The sequence below is a fragment of the Octodon degus genome, unplaced genomic scaffold (assembly GCF_000260255.1).
Source record: "Octodon degus isolate 3935 unplaced genomic scaffold, OctDeg1.0 scaffold00023, whole genome shotgun sequence".
NCBI lineage: Eukaryota > Metazoa > Chordata > Mammalia > Rodentia > Octodontidae > Octodon > Octodon degus.
The window spans coordinates 15,227,093-15,250,000 of NW_004524599.1; the positions used below are offsets into that span (position 1 = coordinate 15,227,093).

The 22,908-nt window shown below is 51.4% G+C and overlaps 1 long non-coding RNA gene across 2 annotated transcripts in view; it reads right to left on the bottom strand.

Moving 5' to 3' along the window:
• Positions 1 to 9,812, bottom strand: part of LOC111815891 — a 13,242-nt gene extending 3,430 nt beyond the window's left edge. The window contains exons 1-3 of one of the 2 annotated variants that reach the window (XR_002820517.1): positions 7,762 to 9,796; positions 7,430 to 7,677; positions 3,867 to 3,935 (exon numbers count right to left, since the gene is read on the bottom strand). This is a non-coding gene — a long non-coding RNA (uncharacterized LOC111815891). Of the gene's footprint in view, positions 1 to 3,866; positions 3,936 to 7,429 lie in introns of both variants that reach the window. The other variant, XR_002820516.1, reaches the window with a different exon arrangement.
• Between the last annotated feature and the right edge of the window lie 13,096 nt (positions 9,813 to 22,908).

Below are 22,908 nucleotides of genomic sequence, written 5' to 3' on the forward strand. Positions count from 1 at the left end.
GCCAGCGAATCACAGAAGGCCAGCAGGCAGGGCTGTTGCAATCCTATTGAGGGATGCGGAATCAAAAGCCTTTTGTGCTCCCACGGAAAGGGGTGGGGAGGGTGACACTCCCTGCCTTGTGCTGAGAAGAAAGCAGAAAGGCAGGCGGAATCCTGTGCTTTCAAATCTCATCGGAGCGGAGACTGATGCCGCTTTTATCCTTCAGGAGGGCAAGGCTTCCCATGTGCTTAAACTAAGCGTTTCCTTTAGTGTAACCTTGTCCGCAGTGACAGCTAAGTCAGCCAGCAGGAGCCCTGCCGGTAGCATCCTGGGGCCACCCCTAAGCGGGCTGCACGGCGCTCTCTGATACCTCACAGCTGCCCGTTACCCGGTCTTCCACTCTCAGACACGTGAGGAAGCACGGTGCCGCACGTCTAACATTTATTCCATAATTCCTACCCTGCCGGGAAGGCCATGCCCTCCTCACCCTGCTGGAAAATTCTTAGCTTTCAAGAGCCAGCAAAAATGTTCTCTTCATGCCTCCTTCCTTCTCTGATTCACCAGGGCAGTGCAGCTCCTTTGTGCTCCTGCATGTCTTCCGGAGGCCACCACATTGCGCCGCATTCTGTCGCTGCCCCCAGAGCGAGCTCACCGGCAGGGGTCCGGCGCCTGACATTTGCGGAGCCAGGTGATTACGAACAGTGCTGTAGGTGAGCACGGAACCCACCCTTTATGCTGACGGATGGTCTCAGGATGAACTGTGTTGTGATGGGGACGCAGAGGTCAGTGATGCTCACTGTGTTTGGAACAAAGTGACTGGTTGGGGGCAGTGGGCCAGCAAGGACAAGCAAAGGCCAACTCTTAACAGCTCAGCGAAAGCACAACTCCCAGGGCCAGTTGGAGAGGGCAGCAGGCTGGGGACCAGGTCTCCGAGTCAGAGCCCTGGACTTCAAGGTTTCCCAGTGAGTTGGTGCACCTGGTGCCGTGGCTCCTGCCTGCCCTGCCTCAGCTGCGTAACTAGAGCTCGGGAGGACACAGTCGGTCTTGCCCTCTGCCCCAGGAGGCCACAGCACAGGTGCTGCTCTTGCTCAAGCACACAGTTCTGGGCCTGTTCTGTGAGCCTCTCGTCTACCAGCACGAGAAGTTCCTGGTTCCCTGAGCTGACCTCCTTGTCCCTGCCTTGTGCATCCTGGGACCACTTCCAAAGTCCAGCTCAGGCCCTGCCTGGGAGGGAGCCCAAACTATGGACATTACCCCTGTGAAGAGCAGGGTCTCTTTGGGGCACAGGACAGCCCAAGTGCTTACCACAATCAGATAAGGTTATCTGCATTGGGCACCTAGTGGCTGGCTTGCCAGCGGCCCCTCCTCTCCTACCACACAGTCCAGTGGTAATAATCCCTCAAAGTGGGGAGATGAGGTCCAGAACCCCAAGTATACCAAAACCTGAGCATGCATATAGGTCCCTGTACACAATGATATGTCATCTGCATATAATTTACATGTATAATCCCTCTCATTGTACTGGACTCACAATAGAAGATGCTGTAATACCTGCACAAAGAGATAAAGGAGGAGAATGATGTGTATCTGCCAGCATTGTGGTGTCACATGGGGCTGCTGCGTAAGGGTCAGTTAGCGCAAGCATGGCAATACCACGACAGCCAATCTGACTACCAAGATGATTGATTACTCACTTTCTTTTCCATCCCTGCGACCAAAATACCTGCTACCCACAACTTAAAGAGGTGAGATTTATTGTGGCTAAGCACCAGCCCATGGTGCCAAGACTGAAGCAGAATGGCAAAGGGGCATGGCAGAGCTGGGGGCACACAAGCCACGGCAGCCAGGAAGCAGAGAGGGGCAAGCTGGAAACAAGAACGGGCAAGGATCGCTGCTGGGGCTGTGCCCGCCGACCCCCAACCAGTCGTCATCCTGACTGCACCTGTAGCTGCGATCTCATCAATGAAGACATCTATCGATGGGTATAGCCCCCCCCACCCAATCACCCTCCTAACACCTGAAACTTTGCGGGCGCGGGCGTGGGGGGCGTTTAGATCTAAGCCATAGCAACTGCTGAGTGACTGACGGTCGCTAGTGTCCAGAATGCAGATATCTAGACAAAAAAATTGATGAACTACCCAGGCTGGGTGGACCAGGAGAGCATAAAATGTCCTGATGCTCAGAACAGTACAAGGTTTGAAACTTACTACTTGTTTCTAGAATTTTTTATCTAAAGTTGTAGGAAGAGGGTTGACTCCAGGAGACTAAAACCTCAGAAAGTGAGATCGCAAGTAAGGAAAGTGGGGTGGAATTGCTGCAGTTTCAACTGAAGTTCCAGCTTTGGGCACCTGCATGTGACTACAAAAGTGAACTCCGTCTGGCATTGCTGACAGAAGCCATCAAGCCTAAGCCACTGTTGGCAGAGTCACCCTTGACCCTCTGGACTCCGGTGTGACTGCAGGATAAACCTCTGTAACGTTCAGCCTTAATAGCAGCCATTGTTCGTTTATCTGATTTCCCTGGTTAAAACAATCTCCTTTCAGAATTGCCTTTGAAATATATTTGGACTATGTTAAGCGCTATCGAACCATTATCCTCTGAATATGAATGAAGGGATCCACGTTGGATACACATTATACCTGTTGGGCTCCTCGTGCATTCGCAGGAGCTGGGAGAAGCACCCCGCCGGCCCACCCTCCCTGGCGCCACACTTCAGCGGGCACTGCGAAGCTGCTGCATCCTTCAGTCCCTCTGCTGCCCGAGGGAAGCGGTGACCTAGGGCGAGGACGTGGGTGTTAAGTCGAACCTACTCCCTTGGAAAAGACAAGAGTAGCCACCATCCTGGGCACCAGATCACATCTCAGCTCCACAGGCACTCAGGCGGCGATGCTGAGTGATCCGCTCGCAGCCTGGCAAGCCCTGCTCCTAACTTCAATCAACCTTTGATGAGGCCGTGAAAGGCTGTGCAGCCTGCAGTGGGAAGTGCCGACCTCAGGACTCCGTGAGTCCAAGTGATTCTTACCAAGGCTAAGTTGGGTTGCTCAGCTGTCAGTGGCTCTTGGTAAGCAGTAAGCCACGGCTGTGCCTCAGTTACCCCCAGATAGTCTCAAACAGGAGTAAGAACACCATTACACTGCATCACAAGGTTGTGTGAGGAGTGTAGAGACAGCTCACAGAGAGCTCGGGGCTCCAAACTTGGTCAGCAAGGAATAAATCACAGTGAGTATTGGTGGGGGCAGGGCTCCCATCATACTCGCCTAACTGGATTTTTCATCCCCATCCCCCAACCCCCCTCAAGGGCACATTTGAAAAGATGAAAGGATAAAAGTAATGAATAAATGGAGGACTACGAAGACTGCCCCACTGGAATGAATGAAGCAGTTCACCTACGTGGAATAATCTGAGGGAGGAGGTGAAAGCCGAGCTGCAGTCAGAGCCTGTTCCGACACTGCCCGAGTGTCATCCACCAGCCCTGCCACTATCTACAGTTTGATCGGACCGTATATCCTATATTTCTACTCTGGGCGTGCTTCACAAAGCTCATTTTTCTGCCCTCTCCTTTGAGGCAGGCTGAGATTTCCTAGCTTCCGCTTCATCAGCCATGGACCACATAAGGGCAATTTGGCCAACCACAGACACCTTCACCATGGTGCTCCATGAGGTTACCATACAGCTGGAAATTTCCCATTGCCTGGTGACACCGCAGCCCTTGTGATGTCACAGTGTAGCGCACTGCTCACTGGTGTGCGGTGATGCTGGTGCAGACAGACCTCCTGCGCCATCAGCCATGTAACAACCGCACGCACAACTATGTAGAGAACACAGTGCTTCACAGTGGTGACTGCATCCATCAGCTTTCCACTGATGGGACAAGATACGGGACATACTTGGATTGAAGTAGGAGAGGGTTCTGCTGGCTCATGGATTCAGAGGTCCCAGTCTGTAGTTTCCCAGTGCTAAGGAACAAAAAAATATCCTCGTACAAAGGATAAAGCTGCCCATGTCACAGTGTTTAGGAAGCAGAGTAGAGACCACCTGGGGACAGGTACACCCTTCAAGGCCCACCCCCAGTGACTAACTCCCTCCAGCTAGCCCCCCTTCTGACATCACATTCACCGGTGACATCCTCAGATGAATCCACCATGAGGCTCATGCCCCATCATCAGTCACCTTCCAAAAGCCCCACCTCTGAGCTCATGAGCCTTTTAGGAGACTTTCTTTTTAAATCTAAATCATATCATGAATGACTAGTTACTGGAGTATGTCATTACCATTAGCTTAGAACGTCCTCCTACTTGTTAAGCACATTCACTGGGAAGGAGTCCGCCCTGTGACATTGAGCCCTCACGTGCCAAGTCTCTGGATTGCAGAGAGGCCCTGGGCATGACCGGCCTGGACCTCCCAGGCGGGACGAGTGTCACTGAGGGTGCTCACGCCCTGACAAAATCCACTTTCTCAGGATGGATCTCCACGGCAAGCAGCTCGTTGCTGGTAGTGGAACAGGATTGTTTCCGAGATAGCTCCAGCTGAAGCAACCTAAAATCCTAGTCCTGAAGCTCACGACATCACTGGTACCTTTCTTTCTTACAGTTAGTCCTTTGATAGTTGGCTTCATTTCCATCTCACACAAAAGAAAACTGGGCCAGGAATATGGCTCAGTGGCGTAAGTGCCTACCTGGCAAGCACAAGATCACAAGTTTGATACCCAGGACTGCCAAAAAAAAACAAAAAACAAAAAACACTATGACACAAAGAAGTTCAATGACTTTAATTCAGGTCACACAATATGTAAATAGCAGAGCCAAAGTTTAAACCTGCCTGACTCCAGGATCTAAACTCTTCTCTAAAATGTCAACTACTCACTGCGCTGGTTAACCTTGTGTCTCTTTATTGGGCTAAAGGGCAGATGCATGGGTACTGTTAAAGCTTATTCTGGGGGTCTGAACAAGAAGCAATCAACCTTTGAATTGCTGGACCAGGGGAAGCTGTTTACCCTCAGCACATGGCTGAACACTTTCTAGTCAGTCAAGGTCCCGGATGAAATATGGAGGCAGAAGGAGGAGGCATTTTCACGTGCTGTCTGACTGGTGCAGCTGGGGCTCACTTCTCCTGCCCCAGGACCCAGAGTAGAATCTGTACCATCACCTCTCACAGCGAATCTCGGGTTACCCGGGACCCCACCAACCTTCCTGGGCCCCCATCTCACGGAAGGCAGACTGTGGGCAACCCCTCTGCCTCGCTAAGGCCTGCTGAATCCCTCCACATATCTGTATGTATCCTGCTAGCTCTGTTTCCCTGGAGAATCTGGACACAAAGCCACCTGACAAGCCATCCGTGCTGTCCTTTCCTCATGCCTCCCTGTGACAGCCATATGGAATTAGAAGTCTGAGTCACAGCATATTCATTCATCCATCCTTCCAGGCGATGTTCGTGTCTGTTATGTTCCAAATAAACTTCACATTCGCTTACTGCTTAATAGCAAGCTTCTGAGTTAAGATTCACAGAATTTTTAACCAGTATTTGGAAAAAAAAAAAAAAAAAAAAAGATTTAAACAGGCAAGAAGAAAAAAAGAGAAAACGACTGTGGCAACCAAAAAAATGGTTTCAATCCACAATCTAAGAGAAGAAACCTGGGATTGTGGAGCCAGACACAGCTGGGTCTTAAACCACTGGCCCCCCAGCCCCAGCAGCCACACTGGTTGGTTCTGGAAGAGCTCCAGCCTCTCCTTCCCCTCCCCCTCCCCTCCCCTCCCCTCTCCTCTCTTCCCCTTCCTCCTCCGGATATCCTCTTCCCCTCCCCCTCCCTCCTCCTCCCCTCCTCCCTTTCTCTTCCTCCGCCCCTCCCCCTCTCCTCCCTTCCCTTCCCCTTCCCCTTCTCCTTCCCTTCCCTCTCTTCCTCCTCTGACCCAAACAGCGCTGGAGTCAGCTGTGAGAGGGAATCGGTCACAGGTTGATGCGCACAAAGAGGTTCCCTGGATTGACCCGGCCTTGGGGAGCCGACGGATACCTTCCCGTGGGATGGGCCGGGCCCTTCCGCTGGGACAGGGGTCCTGGTACTGGCTATTCAATAAGAAATCCTTTTCTGAAAGGAAGTCCAGAAGGTCCAGCCAGATAGCAGATCACATCGGCTAAACGCCTTCCCTCTGCCAGTGCAGTTGTCTCAGACAAGAGAAGAGGAAACGCGCTCCAGGCTGCTCGTGGAGGAAGACAGCTCCGTGGCAGCAGAAGAAGGGGATGGCGGGTCTCCCTGTCCCCTGAGAACCAGCAGGACGTCTGGAGCAGCTCCTCCAGCAGAGGCATGAGAAGAACTGAGCAGCGGCAAGAAAGGGCAGCCAGGAGGGAGAGAGGAGAGGAGGGAGTTGCCCAGAGCTCAGCGGAGGAAGGGGAGGGCGAAGAAGAGCAGCTATGGCACAGACCTGAAGAAGCAGGCGAGGTGCAAGGAGCCTCCCGAGAGTCCGGCGCACCCCGCACCCCGACAGGCACCAGGGTCGCCGGTCAGACCGCGGACAGTGTAAACCGAAACAATGCAAACATTATCCTATTTATTCATACGATTGCCTGAAACAAGTGCCAGGCACAGAGAGGCTTTGAAGAACTGCACTTGATTTCGTTTTAGGTTCCGGATCTGTCTTCCTCTGATTTCCTTTCCCCTCTTGTCTGTGCCCATCTCCTGCTTTCCACGCAGACGATGGTCACAGGTTAGGGTCCACCCTTCCTACCCTCGCCACTTCTGCAAAGATGCTTTTTCTGAGTAAGCCACATTCACAGACACCCAGAGGTCAGGACTTGAACATGACCTTCCCTGGGACTCATTCAACCCATAAAAAGAATTTGCAAGAATTAGAGAGGAAGAGGAAGGGAAGTGGAGACAGGACAAGAATGCCAGTGCCCGGGCTCGCTTGGGAAGGAGACAGTGGATACTCTACGCGTGAGACAGAGCAGATGCATGTCTGTGCTCACGCGTGCATAAAATGCCAATCTATTAATGTTAGCTCTACTCTGTAAATAATCTCTGTGGCAAAGAAATATTTCTTTAAGGCTTCACAACTTCTATTTAATTTTTGCTCTTTCAAAAAAACAGGTGCAATGGAAATGCAAGGACTTCTCCTCTTAATGACTACCCACAAGCTTGCTCAGTTAAGCAACTGTAATACAGACCTCTTCCTGGCCACCATAGAAATCATCAGAAAGCTGAAAGAGACAAAGAATAGATATTCTAAGTGGCCTAGAGCTGGTCACACTGGGCACGGCAGCAGCTGGCAGCAGGCTGGGGGCAGAGCTGCTACTTCCTACATGTTTGCTAAATTGGATTACGGGGCTGCTAATTGGGCAGTGTGCACCGGATAACGCAGAACAAGAGCAGTGAGGACATGCCGGGAGCTGCTGGCTGGAGCCTGCACCTGGTGCTCAGGATTCAAGGATGCATTTTGCATTCCTCTTTCGCACTCACCATCTAGCTCTGGAGATTAGTTCCAGACATAGCCAAGGGGGAGAGGGCAGAGTCGGCCTCAGATGAGCTTGCCCTGTGCAGAGCAGCAGCAGGAATGCTCTCCTGCCTGGAAAGTGCTTCCCCTGGAAAGTCACATTCTCGGTGGCAGTTTCATACTTGCCCAATGGGACTGTGCTGTCTGCGTCTGTCAGCTCCCTGGGCTCAGCCCACCCCTCCAGGGGTCAGTGTGGCGACTGATGAACACAGTCCTGCTCGGAAATAAACCAGTGCGGCTGCTGACAGCTCGTCATCGGCCTGACACCTCCCAGGCCTCCCTTCCCGTCCCGGCTCACCTCCAGCCTATTTGGATGGGATTGGCAGTGACTCAGCTTTGGGAGAGAAAGAACAGTGGGCGGCAGTCAGAGCCAAAGCCCCGCTCACCTCTGTCCCCGTGCCCATGGGGCACACGTATCTCTCCCTGCCCCCAGCCCTCCTTGCAACCCTGTGCAATCAATATTCTTCTCTGTCCTGGATTCTGACTGCCAAGGCCCTGTTTACCATCCTCTGCTGACTCATCTGTGGCGCCTGTCGCCAGCCACACGCTCCCTGTGGCCAAGAAGGGGACGCTGTGGGCTCTCCAGTTCCAGCTCAGTCCATCTCCTTTTGCTTCATCTCTGAATGCCATTTGGGTCCCCCTGCCCTGTCACACTGGTGGCCATGGTGAGGGGTTGGGGGCCTGCAGGCCCAAAGGGGCACAGGTTGGCACGGTTCCTCACAGTGTCAAGAAGATACTGCAGAGCCAGGTCTAGAGGCAGCAAGTGCACTAAAGTGGCTGCCACCCAGGACGGACGGGGTCCTCAAGGCCAGGTCTCACTTGATTACCTAAGTCTGTAACCTAAGAAGAATAGAGAGCAGAAAACACTCATTCCGAATCTTTCCTGTCTGACAAGCGATGAAGGTTTACGATTGGTCCCTGAGGCCCCTGTGTCAGAGGCGCTGCTGATGCTCTCGGAGATGCAGCCCAGCAGAGAAGCAAGGCTACTGGGACATGTCCTTGAAGGGCAGCCCGGACCCCCCATTCCTGTCCTTCGCCTCCCAGCCCTTCGCTGCAGGCTCCCCCACATCCCGCCTGTGTGCTACCCCGCCAAACGCTCAGAGGACCAGGGCTGACTGATCCTGAATTAAAACCTCCAAACCTGGGAATCAACCCAGCCTTCACTCCTCGTCAGCAATGACCTCGGGGGTGTACTCGTTATGTGACTGAAGGCTGGCTAACAGACGGAAGCCAGAGGTCTCTGCCTTCAATGCCGTCTCTGAGGAGGAGGCAGACTCTGGAGCTGGACCCTGGAAATGGGCTCTGGCTCTGCTGACCTCAGCTGGGTCCCAGCCCACAGTTCTTTCCTCACCTCCATACAGTATGACCCGTTGCTGTGCCAACTGAACTTGCCTGTTCTATGGCTCTGTGTGGGCCCTGTGCCGGGGAGCTTGTCATGCGGGGGTGAGGGAGCGTGGCAGCACAGCCAGGCTCGGGCAAGGCAGGGGAGGTGCAGGAGAAACCAGGGCAGGGTTTCCCACTGGAAAGTTCCCTCAGAGCTAAGGGATGGGGCTCTCCCAAAGCCTCTCGAGTACAGCTCAGTGATGCAGACAGAGAAAAATGGTCTCACAGGGAGCCCTCTGGTTCTACACTTCTGGAACTCTCTGCAGGATGTCAGCGCTTGCTCAGCACCTGTTAGGCCGCTGCCGTGGGGGGCAGTGAAAGGTAGGGGTGGTGGCAGCAAGGAGCAGAGGAAACCAGTGAGTAGCAGGCAGGAGGATGGGTTGGGGGTGGCATCTGGGTGCGGGCAGTCTGCCGGGTGCTGGGAAGCTGTAGCACAACCTGCTCAATCCATGTGAAGCTTGAGGTGTCAGAAAATGCTGTCCCACAAACTCCAGGAGAAAGCACGGTCCATCATGCTGCCATAGGACGGGGGCCTCAAGGCTTGCAGAACATGGATGGGCTGTCTTCAAGAGACCTTAGGTAGAAAGCAAAATTAGAGAAAAAGAGGAGATTCCAAGGTAGGGTCTTCAAGACTAAAATCAAAAGAATCCAGCCGTCCTGATTGGATTCTCAGAAGGCCGATCAGCCCAGCGGTGCAGCACATCTCTGGGGGTGCACGCTGCCCGTGTGTGCTCAGTGGCTTGCACACCTGTGAGGGCAAGGGAGGGACACTTGCACACTTAGGAGCATGATCTGGTCAGTTACCAACAAGCAAGCCGGCCAATGATTTATCTAGTGACAGGGCATCAGTGACGAATTCTCAACCTATTTTCCTAAGTCCAGCTGAATTTATAAATCCTGAATCTTATACCAGGACAGCAAGTTTAGCTTATTTTCAAATGCTAATGCTATCTGTGTTAAAATATAAGCAGGGGCCAGCGAGATAGCTCAGCGGACCAAAGTGCCTGCTTCGGCAAGCTTAGGCAAGCACAGGGAACTTGCAGTGGCATATGCCTGTATTCCCAGCGCTGGGGAGGCTGAAAACAGAGGAATCACTATGAGTCCAAGCTGTGTGGTAAGACCCTACAACAACAAAATACATTTTTAAAAAGCCAGCCTTTCCCCAAGACCTCGCCCTCCGCAGGAACAATGCCTTCTTCCTGCCCGCATGCCCAGAAGCTAGTGTCATCAACACCTGGCACTTTCATCTCCTGCCATGGCAGACACCTGCCCTCCTCTCCACAGCCACCTGTCCCACCTCTAAAACAGGGTTCATTGACCCAAAGAAATATCCTCATCCCCCTTCTTACCCAGGGGTCACTGCGGTTGGAGTCACCTGCGTGGCGGCTCTGTATGGCCTCTGCGTCCTGCCCTGTCCCCATGTGCTGGGCACATTGGAACTTGGTCCTGGGACCTTGGCCATGTCTGTCTCCATCGCTGAGAACAGCCTCGTCAGTTGACCCAGCCCATGGCCAGCAGGCTCTATCCGGTCACGCGGTAGCTCCCTGCCCTGACCACAGCGGCTGTCTTTCCATGTACACCCGCTCTCAGTCTCCCTGGGACCCTCACCGACCTGCTGCTCCTCATTCGAGGAGCCCAGGCTTCCTGGGGGGGGGGCTTCCCTGGCAGAGGCCCTGGCCCACCCTTGCTTTGCACAGACCACAGTACAATAATAATTACGTATATCACTATCATAATATACCCCTATGTGTACTACTAATATATGATAGCTTAATATACCAAGTTTGATAACCTTTAACATTACTAATAAGAAATTACTGGGCAACATAACATAACTACATTTAATATGTTGGTATATTACACAACATATTCTGGACTACATTATCATATTACATTATTGTTCACTCCTAAGTAAGAATAATATCAACATCTGAAGTGTGCATAGTTGTGCGTGGGTGTGACTGACCCCTGACACGCTCCCTTCCTGGGCCAGCTGCTCCTCTGCACACGTGGCATGCGCTACCATCAGGGCTTCCCTCCCTGTCTGCTGAACACTTTGCAGTAGCTGTTAATTTTCAGAGAGCTCTACGTGGATGGGCTTGTGCTGCCCTGACATGCTAAGGCGCCACCCCAGCGCCCCTCCTCCGAGCTCTGGAGAAGGTCGCCTCCTCGCCCTGCCTGCCCCACTGAGGCAGACCCCATCTGCCCCAGCACTTTGTCTTTGATGCTGAGCAGGTCTGGAGTTGGCCTCCTCCTGTGGCTGTCAGGACCCGAGTCCTAAGCCCCTGTTCTCCAAGAAGTTTGTCAGAGGGGCCGGGGAGATAGCTCAGTAGAATAAGCACTTGCCTGGCAAGCTCAAGGTCCTGAGTTCAATCCCTGGTACACACACACACACACACACACACACACACACACACACACAGCCTGTCAGAGGTCAGCAGGCTCTTCTCCTTCTGTGGACCCCCAGCCCCAGAGTTCCTCCGAGCTGGACAAATCGGATTACACACATCCGCTGCAGTAGGCTTGCACCTATCCTTGGAAACTGGCCTCAACCCCGAAGGGTGATTTATAAATTTGGTGACTGTTCCCTGCTGAAGAACCAGCTCAGCCACATCCTTTGTACATTCACTACATCATGAGCTGGATGAGCTTATCCTTAAACTCATGATGTGCAAAGCATAGAGGCTTTAAAAGGTGCAGTTGACAGGTGGTGAGTGTGCAAGCGGCTGGCTTCTGAACTGAAGGTCCCTGAACTGCCAGACTCACAGAAGAAAGACAGATCAGGGCCTGGAACAGCTGGCCAGCTGTGCTTGGCAAGCACCAGCCCAGAGAGTCTCCCACAGAACACCAGGGGAGAGGGGTCGGGACTGCCCTGCCCTCAGCACCTCCACCTTGCAGGGCACCTTGGCCCCAGGGGGGGTCCCTTAGCGTTCCTAGGGCTCTGCGGAGGGCCTGGCAGGCACCTGGTGCTTCTGGCTAGGCAGCAGCGACTGCTGCAAGCGTAAGCGGAGGAGGCTGCCATCCTCGCAAGAGGCACTTCTCCTCACTATGAGAGGAGGGCGGAGGCCACGCCCGCTCTGCTCCCTTCCTCCTGCAGCTGAGGCACACATTCAGCACCACTGTCGCAGGCAGTTCTTCTCAGGTCCCTGCTTCGCAATGTTGACCAGAAAGCAAGAGAGAGCGCCCACAGGGACGTAGACGGGCATTCTCAGCAGCACTGCCTTCCACCTTCGAGTGGGAAGGCTCCCTCTCACAAGTGAATTCCAAGGATTCTTTCCAACCAAGCCAAGTTCGGAGAGATTAATGTCCTCTCTTTCTTCCTGGCTTCAGCTCTAGGACTGTGGTAGGGGCATCTCAGGTCAGGCTCCTCCGCAGAATCAGGCCCTGAGGCCAAGACCTGTGAGTAAGTGACAGAGGAAGGCAGTCTCACTCCTGTGAGTGAGTGACAGAGGAAGGTGGGTATAGCACAACTGAAAAAGAGCAGCTCCCAAGCCCAGCTGCAAAGGGAAGCTCCAGCTCCACGCTGCTGAGGAGTTTGGAGTAAAAATATTACCTCCTTAGTGTGTCCTGGGTCAAAGGGCCCAACCCAGACTGTCAGGCCTCTTTACCAGTCAGTTTTCGCTTGGGGCTGCTGCCAAGGGAATGCAATTCCCAGACAGTTGAGGAATTCTGGAGGGGAAGGCAGACTGGCTCCTGTCACCTAAGGGCCTTTGACACTTAGTGGCTGACCATCAGACGCAAAGCACAGTGATACCAGGGCATAGGCACTGTCTTTGTCTGTTTTCTGTGTCTATAACAAGATACCCAAGGCACTGTAATTTATTTTAAAAAAAAGTTCATTTGGGCTCACAGTTTAGAAGCTGAAAAATTCAGCATAGGGTGATCACATATTAGTGGAATTTCAGACAAGCCAGTGGGAACAAAGGAGGAGCACGCATGTGCCCACAAGGGAGAGGAGGTCTGGCTCTCTGACAACCCCACTTCAAGGTACCTAATCCAGTCTTGAGCAAACAGCCTCCCAAGAAGGACCTTAACTCACTTGTGAGGTAGTACCCGTGACCTGATCCTCCACAGGGGCCTCCCTACTTCTGGGTAGGGATCTAAATTCCAATGCGAGTTTTAGAAGAGACAAATCTGATTCCACCCTTGGCAGGCACAGGAGTGCAAGACAGGGCCATGCGCAGCCCTCACGCATACAGGCCCCCCGAGAGCGCCAGCAGCACTGCAGAAGTGTGCTGCCTGGGGGCAGTTTCTGCCCGGCTGGGCCACTTCTTATAAGCTATTAGAATCCTGGCATCATTGGCTAACAGCGTGAGCTCTGGCCTCCACCTCCACCTCCCTCTCTCTGTCTGTCTGTCTGCCCGTGTCTCTCTCTCGCCAGAGTAACACAGAAACACAGAAGCGCAGTCAGGAGTCTGCTCGCAGGAGGAAGGCCCCTCCGCTCCTCACCCAGGGTCTTGGATCACCCTGCAGCCTTGCCGCCCTCCTGCCACACCTTCCAGCTCTCGCCACTCAGGGCTTTTGTGTTTGAACACCAGCATCTGTTTCCTTTTGTCAGGATTCTTGTCTTCTTCCACAGCCCCAGAAATTATGTGTGAGCACTCTCCCGGCACACGCACAATTCACGAGTGTGACCTTTTCCCAGGCACTTTCTCCCACGTGCCCGGGTTTCCAGCTGCCCGGGGACCTGCTCCTCAGGGCATTAGGCCACACTTTGTGAGGCAAAAATCTGCTCCTAGGAGTGTTTCCCACAGTTTGATTATGACTGGGAGCCTAATATCCTGCTGGCAGTCACCTCTGTACACATCAAGATGCACTTGAGCTCTAGGTGCGGTATGGACAGAGTCACCTGGCAGTTGCCAAAGACGGCCAGGTCACATTCCACAGGTGTCACAAGAAAATGAAGGTCCTCCATGCCGGGTGGTTCTGAGTGAATAACAACGCCCACGGGTGCACTGAGAGCAGGGTCCTTGTGGGGTTGGGGTGACAGCTGCAGCTGTGGCTACTTTTGTGAGATGGACCTAAAGACAAGCTCTACGGAGAGCCCCTCTGCATTCCAGTAATTCTTTTTGTGGTACCAGGAATCGAACACAGGACCTCACACTTGCTAGGCAGGCACTATGCCAGTGAGCTGTACCTTCTGGACTTTGAAAACTAAGACCAAACACTAGCCTCTGGCTACTGACCCTCAGAAAAGCCAGGCCCAGGAGCGAGCTCTGCTCCATTGTGTGCTTTCTGGGTCTTTTCCTCAGCCTGTAGTAAATGTTTAATAAAAACTAATTGGGCCTGCTGCAGATGGGAGGGGTGTGTGTGTGTGTGTATGTATGTATGTGTGTGTATGCACGCACATGCATGTGTACCTGTGTGCCTTAGCCAAAGTGGTGAAGAGTAACTATTGGGAGTGAAAATAAGATTGACTGATAGGGATTAAGGGATTGACTTCTTCCTGAGTTTCTGACTAATGTGTTAAAAGGCAGACTCAAGCTCAATTGGCTAAAAGCAAGCATTTCATCCAGGTCACATTTTCTTCTCCCTATCTACTCACGCAGACAAATTTAACTTACTCTTGAATAATTTTAAATCTACCAAAGTAGCAAGATTACTACCAAGAATTTCTATATATTCTCCTCCTAGATTATCAATTATGAATATTTTACTGCATTTTCTTTATGTATATTATGCTTTTGCAGAACACTTTGAAATTAATAGGAGGCACCCTGCCCTCAGTCCTACATGTCTCATTAGGAGTTTTGGAAGAACAGAAATAATCTCATAGGTGGCCTTGGTGCAGCGGCCAAATGCAGGCAGCTCGAGAGTGGCACAGGGCATGATGGAACCCACAGTGACCCTCAGTTCTTCTCAGCTGTCCCATTAACATCCTCTATGGCTCTCCTCCTCTGATCCAGGCCCAAGCAGCGCTATGCAGTGTGCAGCTGTCCTGTCTCCTTCAGGCCTCTTCATCTATAGTAGATCCTCAACTCTCCACTGTCCTTAGAGATAGCAGTGGTTTTTTAAGAGTTCTGGCCACCTTTTATTGAAAACATCCCTAGTTTGATTTTCTGTAACCTCTTCACCTGATTGCACTGAGGCCTCGCCTTCCTGGTAGGAGCACGAGAAGGGTGGTGATGTCCCCGTCTGTGGCCCATGGGGAGGCAGCCAAAGCCACTCAGTCACTGTCTCCTCCAATGATAAGTATTTTTCTGAGGACAGTGAAATTTATTTTCAAATCATTGTCTTAAGGAGATCAGTGATGTTCTCAATAAATGTATAAGTTTAACACATTTTTCCAACATTGCCTAACAAGTTTTCTACCTTCCAAAATAGACAAGCACATACAGTCAAAATAAACAATTGTAGGTGGAAGAAACTCTAAAATAAAAGAGAAATGAAGACAACTGGTCCTCCCAGTTCTTAAAACTCGTGGGAAGACCCTGGGGATTAATGGAGCGCAGTGCATGAGTGAACAGTGCAAAGAAACAGAACACAAAGCCAGGAAGGCACCCGCATGTACACGTGGATATCAACATAGAGTAAACTTAATCATCGGTAAGAGAAACTTTGTGGTAACCCTGGAGCAAGGAGATGGCCATTACGCAAAACACGTAAAGCCGGAATTACATGCTAGTTGATTAGAGTTTAAAATGCAAAAAATAAATAAAGTAATGCAAGTACTATCAGAAAGCATGGACTCAATTCCCCTTGCCCCTGGCAAAGCTCAGACCTACTCTGCCTGTTTTGTGCCTTGAAAGGCCACCTACACGATGCTAACAAGAGTCCTCGTCACAAGGCTTAGGAGAAAATGAGGAGACTGAGGGGAGGTGTGTTTCCTGGGAGTCCAGCGGGAGACTGCTCCTGCCAGTGGACTTGGGGCTGCTTGCTCGCTGGCCTGACCCGCACAGCCATCTCCCCTTCAGGCCTCGACACCTGTTGTCACCCCACCCCTTGAACCTAGGAGTGCTGATGCCTCAGTTGCTGCTAGGTCCCCATTCTTTACCGCCTCCTGGGGGTCCCTTAAAGCTTGTTCACACCACGTAAAAATCTTCGTAGGATTTGTCTAATGAGCTCCCTCAGGCATAAACCCTCTTGAGTTATACAGCATTGCGTCTGCCATCTGCTTTCTGCTGGGACTCTGATTGACAGAGTAACCTTGGAGTAGAACAGCATCTCTAGCTATGTCTCGAGATCTAAAAACTAAAAATAAAGTAAATTTTAAAAGTCTAGCTAGAAAACAAACCAAAGCACAACACAAAAAAGACAAAAGCTAGGGGAAATATTTGTAGCTCATGACACAGAAAAGTGCTTTTCTCCAAAGTCTATGAAGAGCTCCCAGAGATGAAAAATAGAAAAACCACAAGATCAATAGAACAATGGACAAAAGGTCATGGACAGTTGAGAGAATAAGAAACATAAATGGTCCAAAATACTTGCAAGCATTCATAATCAAAGACATAAAAAATTTAAACTATGCTAGGATACAATTTTCCCTTGAACGAATTGGTAAAGTTCCAAAAGTTTGACAAAATGCTCTGTTGGCTCCACGCCAGGGAAGTTGGCACTGTCATTCTTTCTTAGTGGGATAGTAAAATGGTAACAGCCCCTACCAGGATCCATAGTTAATTCCTTTTGCCACAACAACCCCACTCCCAGGATTATCTTTGGCAAGGCTGAGCTGACCTATGATAAGATTACACAGTGCAGCACTGTTCGGGTGGAATGACCTGAGGCTCCTATCTAAGGAACTGGCTAGCTAAACCTATGATTCCCATATGGGGGGAGGCCCTGGCACTGTGGAAAAGACAACAGGGAAGCTATCCGTGAATAAAACAATATCTCCTGGGCATGTCGCTAAGTAGAAACAGAAAAGTGTCAAGTATACAGCTATTTGTTCCACCCACTTTGGGGCGAGAAAGGAGCGATACAAACATGAGTTTATATCTGCTTGTGTTTGCAAAGTGCAACGCAGAAGGCAGGCAAAAGGCAGCGGCAGCTAGCTCAGGGGGAGCTGGAGCGTGGGGGCGGAGCAGAAGAGCTGCTCTGCATATGGGATCTGCCACCGGCTCAACTTCCGAACAATATAAGAACAAAGATTAACAGTCAATCCTCCCTAGCCTGCAACCTTAGAATCCCAGACATTCCAAAATCCAAAATATGCTGGGCACCAACATGACACCACAATGGAAAATTCCACACCTGGCCTCCCACAACAGGTCACAGTTGAAATGCAAGCACAGTAAAAATCCTGTATAAAATGACCTATGTCCATGAGGTCGACATGAAATATAAATGAATTTTCTGCTCAGGTTTGAGTCCCACCCCCAATATAGTTCATCATGTATGTGCCAAACAGGGAGAGGAGGAGAAGGGAGGGGAAGGGGCAGGAGGGCAAGAGAAAGGAGGGGAGTGGAGGGGAGGGCAGGGGCGGGAGCGACTGCCGTGGCCACCGTAACAAAGCATCAGAGATGGGAAATTTACCTCATCCTACTCTGGAAGCTGAAGTTTCTAGATCTAAGCCTAGGCAGAGCTGTCTTCCTGAGGCCCCTCTGTGGCCTGCATGTGGCCGGCCTTCCCTGTGTCCCCACAGGTCTCCCTCAGGTGTGTGTGTCCTGACTCGTTCTTTTGTTTTGTTTTGTTTTGTTTAATTGTTATTAGCCTGTGTCTGCGGCACCACGATTCCGCTCCTCGGCGGTACGCGCCTCGTCTGAACGCTTCCTTCGTCCCTTCCCCACCCCTTCCTCCGTCTCCTGTCCTCTTCCGCCTTGCAAGCGCTCTATCTCCGTGCGTCCCACGCTCTGTCACTTAGTTTTGTCTTCTAATTTATACCTTGGGCTTTTCATATGAGAAACCGTGACCCACGAGCGTGAGCATCTGGTTCACGCCGCGCGAGCTTCTGCACTCAGGGCGCGTCCGTTTTCTCGCGAGCGACTCAAGCTCACCCTCCTCTGGCAGAACCGTGCGAGGCCCACAGTCACACTGCAGATGCGCCCAGACCGGTGATGGCATTTAGTCTTTTTTTCTATTTATTTATTTAGGGTGCTGGGGATGGCCCCGAAGGAGCTACATGTGCCAGCCCAGTACTCGGCTGCTGAGCTACACCTGGCCGCCTCTCACCTAGCTCATTGTCTTTTATCATCATCATCATCATCATCATCATCATCATCATCATCATCATCATCAATGTATTTGGTTGTTACAGAGTCTCATTATGCAGCTCGGACTCATAGTGAGCCTCCTGCTTTCAGCCTCCCCAGCGCTGGGATTACAGGCTTATGCCACCACTCCCGGACTCTGGCCGGCTCTGCCCGCCCTAGGGGTGGGGCTGGCGCAGCATGTGGTGCCAGGGATCGAACCGCTGTCCCCGCGCTTGCCTAAGCAGAAGCTTTAGTCCACCGAACTATCTCAGCCGTGCCCTCATTGTCTTCTGAGGCCAGGGCTTCCACATCCGAGTTCAGCCAGAAGAGGGGGTGGGCAGGGCCTGGCGTGTCCCAGCTAAGGAATGACCTGCAGGCTGCTCTGTGCAGCGCCAGGAGGGAGGACAGCTCTATGCGCCTTGTGGTCCTGCCTGAGGCGCGGGCCTCAGAGTGCCTGGGAGGGTGCTGTGGGGAGCACAGGAGTGGGGGAGGGGAGCGCAGGAAGGACTGCTGGGGCTCGAGTCACCCTGAGTAGCTGCGGGCATAGAAGAAGGCCAGGACATCCTCACTAGGAACGGGTGAGAACTGGGCGTCTTCTAACTTCGTCCTCCTGGAGTATTGAGCTGAGACAGGAGGGCGTTAGTGGATCTCGGGCTCTTCCACCCAGGCTCTCCTCTTTCTGTAAGAAGTGCTGTCACACCAGCTTGGAGGAGAATGTGCCCTCCCAAGACCACAGGGAAACTGAAACTTGGGTGGCTCCGGAGAGGATCGCGCCGCGCCCTGGGGCGTGCCTGTGTCCATCCGGCCCTCCAGGGTGCGCAGGGTCGCGCTTTCCATCTACAGTGTCTCGCAAGTCTCACGCGCTCAGGGATGGTGGTGTCGGGAGGTCAGAAGGCTGCTGAGGGCTCTTACCCTTAAGGACTAACCCACCGAAGGATCCACGATATGGTGGCGTTATTGGGAGGTGACAGAATCCGCCACGTGGCTCCTGGTTAAAGAGGTGGGGCCGGCGCGGCTCCCCGCGTGCTCCTGTCCTCTGGCGCTCCCTCCTGTCTGTGCTTCCTGGCTGTCGACAGCAGCTCTGCTCCGACATGACTCTCCTTCGCATCCTGAGCGCGGTGACCGAAGCCCCTCACCGAGAGCCAAGAGAAGTCTTTCTCCTTCTTGATGATGTTTTTTAAGTATTTTTATCACAGCAACCCCAAGCCCACTGGCAGTCCTGGTCTTATTTGTTCGTATTTGCTGTGTCCCGCCTCCCTACCCCTCAGTACCTACCACAGAGCTCGGCTCTCCACTTGCCAGCTGCCTGTCTCTGGGCTGCTGAGTTAGCTTTCCTAGGCTCAGTTTCCACATCTGGAAAATGGGACAATGCCACCTGACCCAGAGGGCTCACAGAGGTGTGAGGAGGTCACACGGTATCAGCCCTGCAACCTTCACTCTCCTTCCTTCACAACTATGGGAAAGGAATTGAGAAACATGCTTCAAAGAGAGTAGGGCCTCTAGGATCGAGGTAAGTGCAACCAGCTTTGTGCAGGACCCAGAAACTTATTTTATTTCACAGTCAACAAGAGAGTAGGGGGGCATAATTTATGCTCCAGGAACAGGCAAAGGCTCCCAGTGAGCTCTGAAGCTCACTTTGCATGTTCTATAAAAAGGAGTCTTAAAAGTCAGCTTAGCCAATGCTTCCATTTTATGGATGAAGAAACTGCAGCTCGGGAAGGAGCTGAGCTAATAATTAGCAGAGCCGAGAGGGCCAAGCAGGTGGACATAAAAGACATTCGGCTGAGCATGTTTGCTTACTCAGGGACAGACAGGAGGTGCAGAGCAAACAATGAAGACCCTAAAAATGTATAAATATTAACTAACACACTTGTCTTAGTTACTTTTCTCTCACCATTGAGATAAAATATCCTTCCCCATAGCCAGAGTTAGAGGGGGAAAGGTATATTCAGCTCAGTCTGTCGAGGTTTCAGCCTGGAACCAGCTGGCTCTAAGGCAGGGAGGGCGGCACATGGCAGAGGGGCAGCTGCTCATGGCAGTGGTACAGAACAAAGGCAAGCAAGGGAAGAGGGAGACAAGCCTCTTTGTGCCCCTCACGCTGTGCGCAGGCTCTCTGCCGTAGGCGGGGGCGGCACCACACCCTTAATCTCACCACTGGACCATGACTCAGTGGCAAACTCGAGATTCAGCTGCTCCCAAAAAGCCCGCCTCCTGTGACCGCCTAAGGCCTTAGGGGACAGCCAGACACAAACCATAACTTCGTATGGCCTTTATTGTACACCAGGCACTATTCTAGCATTTTCTTCCTTTTAACTTTCAGTTGCCTTCAGAGTCTGTGAAGCAGGTAGTACTATGAGGTCCTACCGCTCTTCCTATTTTACAGATGAGGAAGCCAAGGCATCACAGAGCGGCCGTCCAGGGTCGCAAGCTGTCAGCGATCCAGGATCTGGACGGAGGAGGTCTGACTTTCAGAATCCACATTCTGAACTGTGGTTTTCAGACTGTGGTCCAGGGCCTGCAGCATCTGGTACCATGGTTTGAATTTTGAGGTACTTTCCCAAATTCATGTGGAAACAATCCTCAATCCAAGAGGATTAACAGGTGCTACAGCCTCTTGGAAGGGACTAGGCCAGAAGGGAGCCACACTTACCTTACGCATGAGCTCGGCAGCCTAGTGCATGGCTTGCAGCTGCAGGGAGCTCTCTCTTGCCCGTCTTTCAGCCTCCAGGGGACACAGCATGGAGACAGTGGCCTGGAAGCAGTGACCCTCAGCAGACGCGGATCCTGCTGGCATCTTGCTCTTGGGTCCCAGCATCCTGACCTGTGAGAAGGAACATTTGCTGTGCACAGATGACTTGCCTGGGGTGTTTTGTTATAGCTGTGCAAATAGACTAAGGCACCTGGGAATTGCTAAAAGTGCAAGGTACGGGTCTGAGGACCGTGAGGCCCCCCCGGCCAGGCTCAGTGAGCTGCGCACAGCCCAGCAGGAGTCCGACGCTCACTCCAGTCAGAGCCCCTGCCTTCAGGGTGTGCCTTTCTTCCCCACCTTCCTTCAGAAACCCCCCTACTGCAGGTGAGAAAGAGGCTGGAATGATCTGCTGGTGAGACTGAGTTCCCAGCAGGGCCTGCCTGGGTTTCTGCTTTTGCATTTTAATGAGTATGAGAAACCATCAGGGGTAGGCAGGTGCCGTGTCGGTGCTTGGTCCATTTCTTTCTGCAGAAGTAAATTTGGGGCTTCTTTACATTTTTCTTTTCCTCCTTGTCTCGGTACCTAGCAAAGCCTGGACCACTGGTAATCAATAAGTCTTCAGGGTGCCCTTAAATGACTTGTTTTTCCAGAAAGCTCATTGGAAAGAAATAGACACAATGGCCAGGAGCCTCCTGGATGGAGGGTGTTCTTGTGGGAGAGAAAGCGGCTCTGGCCTGAGGAGCTAGCAAGACACCCCGGCCTCGCTGGCCGCGGATGGCCCTCTTTTGCCCCGCCTCTCTTTCCCTTTCCGCTCCACCCATCCCCTTCTCTCCTTTTGTCTCCTCTCCATTTCTTCTTGTCTCATAGGTAATGATTCCCTATGTGATCTCTAGCCAGTCCCTTAAGTTCTGTTCACCTTGGTTTTCTTAAAAGAAAAATAGAAGTAAAATTAACATGGGAAGCCTGCTTAGCACCAAGAATTAGGGCTGGCCCAATAGCTCAGGAGAGGGGCCGGGGTAATGGCTCGGTAGAATAAGCGCTTCCCAAGGGCCTGAGTTCAATCCTCGGTTCCGGAAAAAAAAAAAAAAAAAACCTCAGTATATCTGCTTAGGCAGATTCAGGGGCCAGGAGTTCAATCCCCTAGGCTGCTGAGCTGGCCCTGGCCCCAGCACATACTGAGCCAGTGACTGAATCTGGGTGTGGTGGTGCAGGCCTGTAATCCCAGCACTTGGGAGGCTGTAAACAGGAAGATCACTACAAGTCCAGTCTATGCAGTGAGAACCTGTACATCCTGTACACCCTGTCCTAAATAGAAAACAAAACAAAACACCAAGAATTGTGGCAAAATGCAGACATGAAAGATTATGAAAACACTCTATTTTTTCATCTTCTGGCCCCAAATCAGCAAAAGAAAAGCACAACCAAAACCAAGATCAAAATCAAGCACTGTTTATTAAAGAAGCTATATTTCTCCCAATGAATGTGTTTGGCCCCTTTGTCAAAGATAAGATGGCTGAGGATGCTTGTAGTTATGTCTACATCTTCCACTCTGTTCCATGGATCTTCAGGTCTGGTTTGGTTTTTTTGTTTGTTTTGGTTTGGTTTTTTTTGCCAGTACCATGCTGATTTATCACAGTAGCTTTGTAGTATAATTTCAAGTCAGGGATTATGATGCCTCCTGCCTTGCCTTTGTTACCTATGATTGCTTTTGCTATTCTAGGTCTCTTCTGGTTCCATATGAATTTTAAGATTGTTTTTTCTAGATCTGGGAGGTATACTAATGTATTTTACTTGGGATTGCATTGAATCTGTAACAATTTTGGGAGTCCAGTCATTTTCACAATGTTGGTTCTTCCTATGCAGGAGCAAGGAATAGCTTTCCATTTTCTGAAATCCTCTTTGATCTCTTTTTTCAGAATACTGTCATTTTCACTGTATAAATCTTTTACTTCCTTTGTGAGATTGATTCCTAAGTATTTCATTTTGGGGGGTGTTATTGTGAAAGGTGTGATTTCCGTAATTTCTCTTTTGGCAATATGAACTAACCTGAAGCTAGCATCATGTAGTACAGCAACCATTGTTGAATTCCTATTGCTTTGTTTAGTGAAATTTTGTATCATCTCTAATGCTGGTTTTTTTTTCTATCACTATTCTGTATTCTTTAAAAGTAAAAAAAAATCAAGCAAACATGACAGAGAGGAGAGAGAGAGAGAGAGAGAGAGAGAGAGAGAGAGAGAGAGAGAGA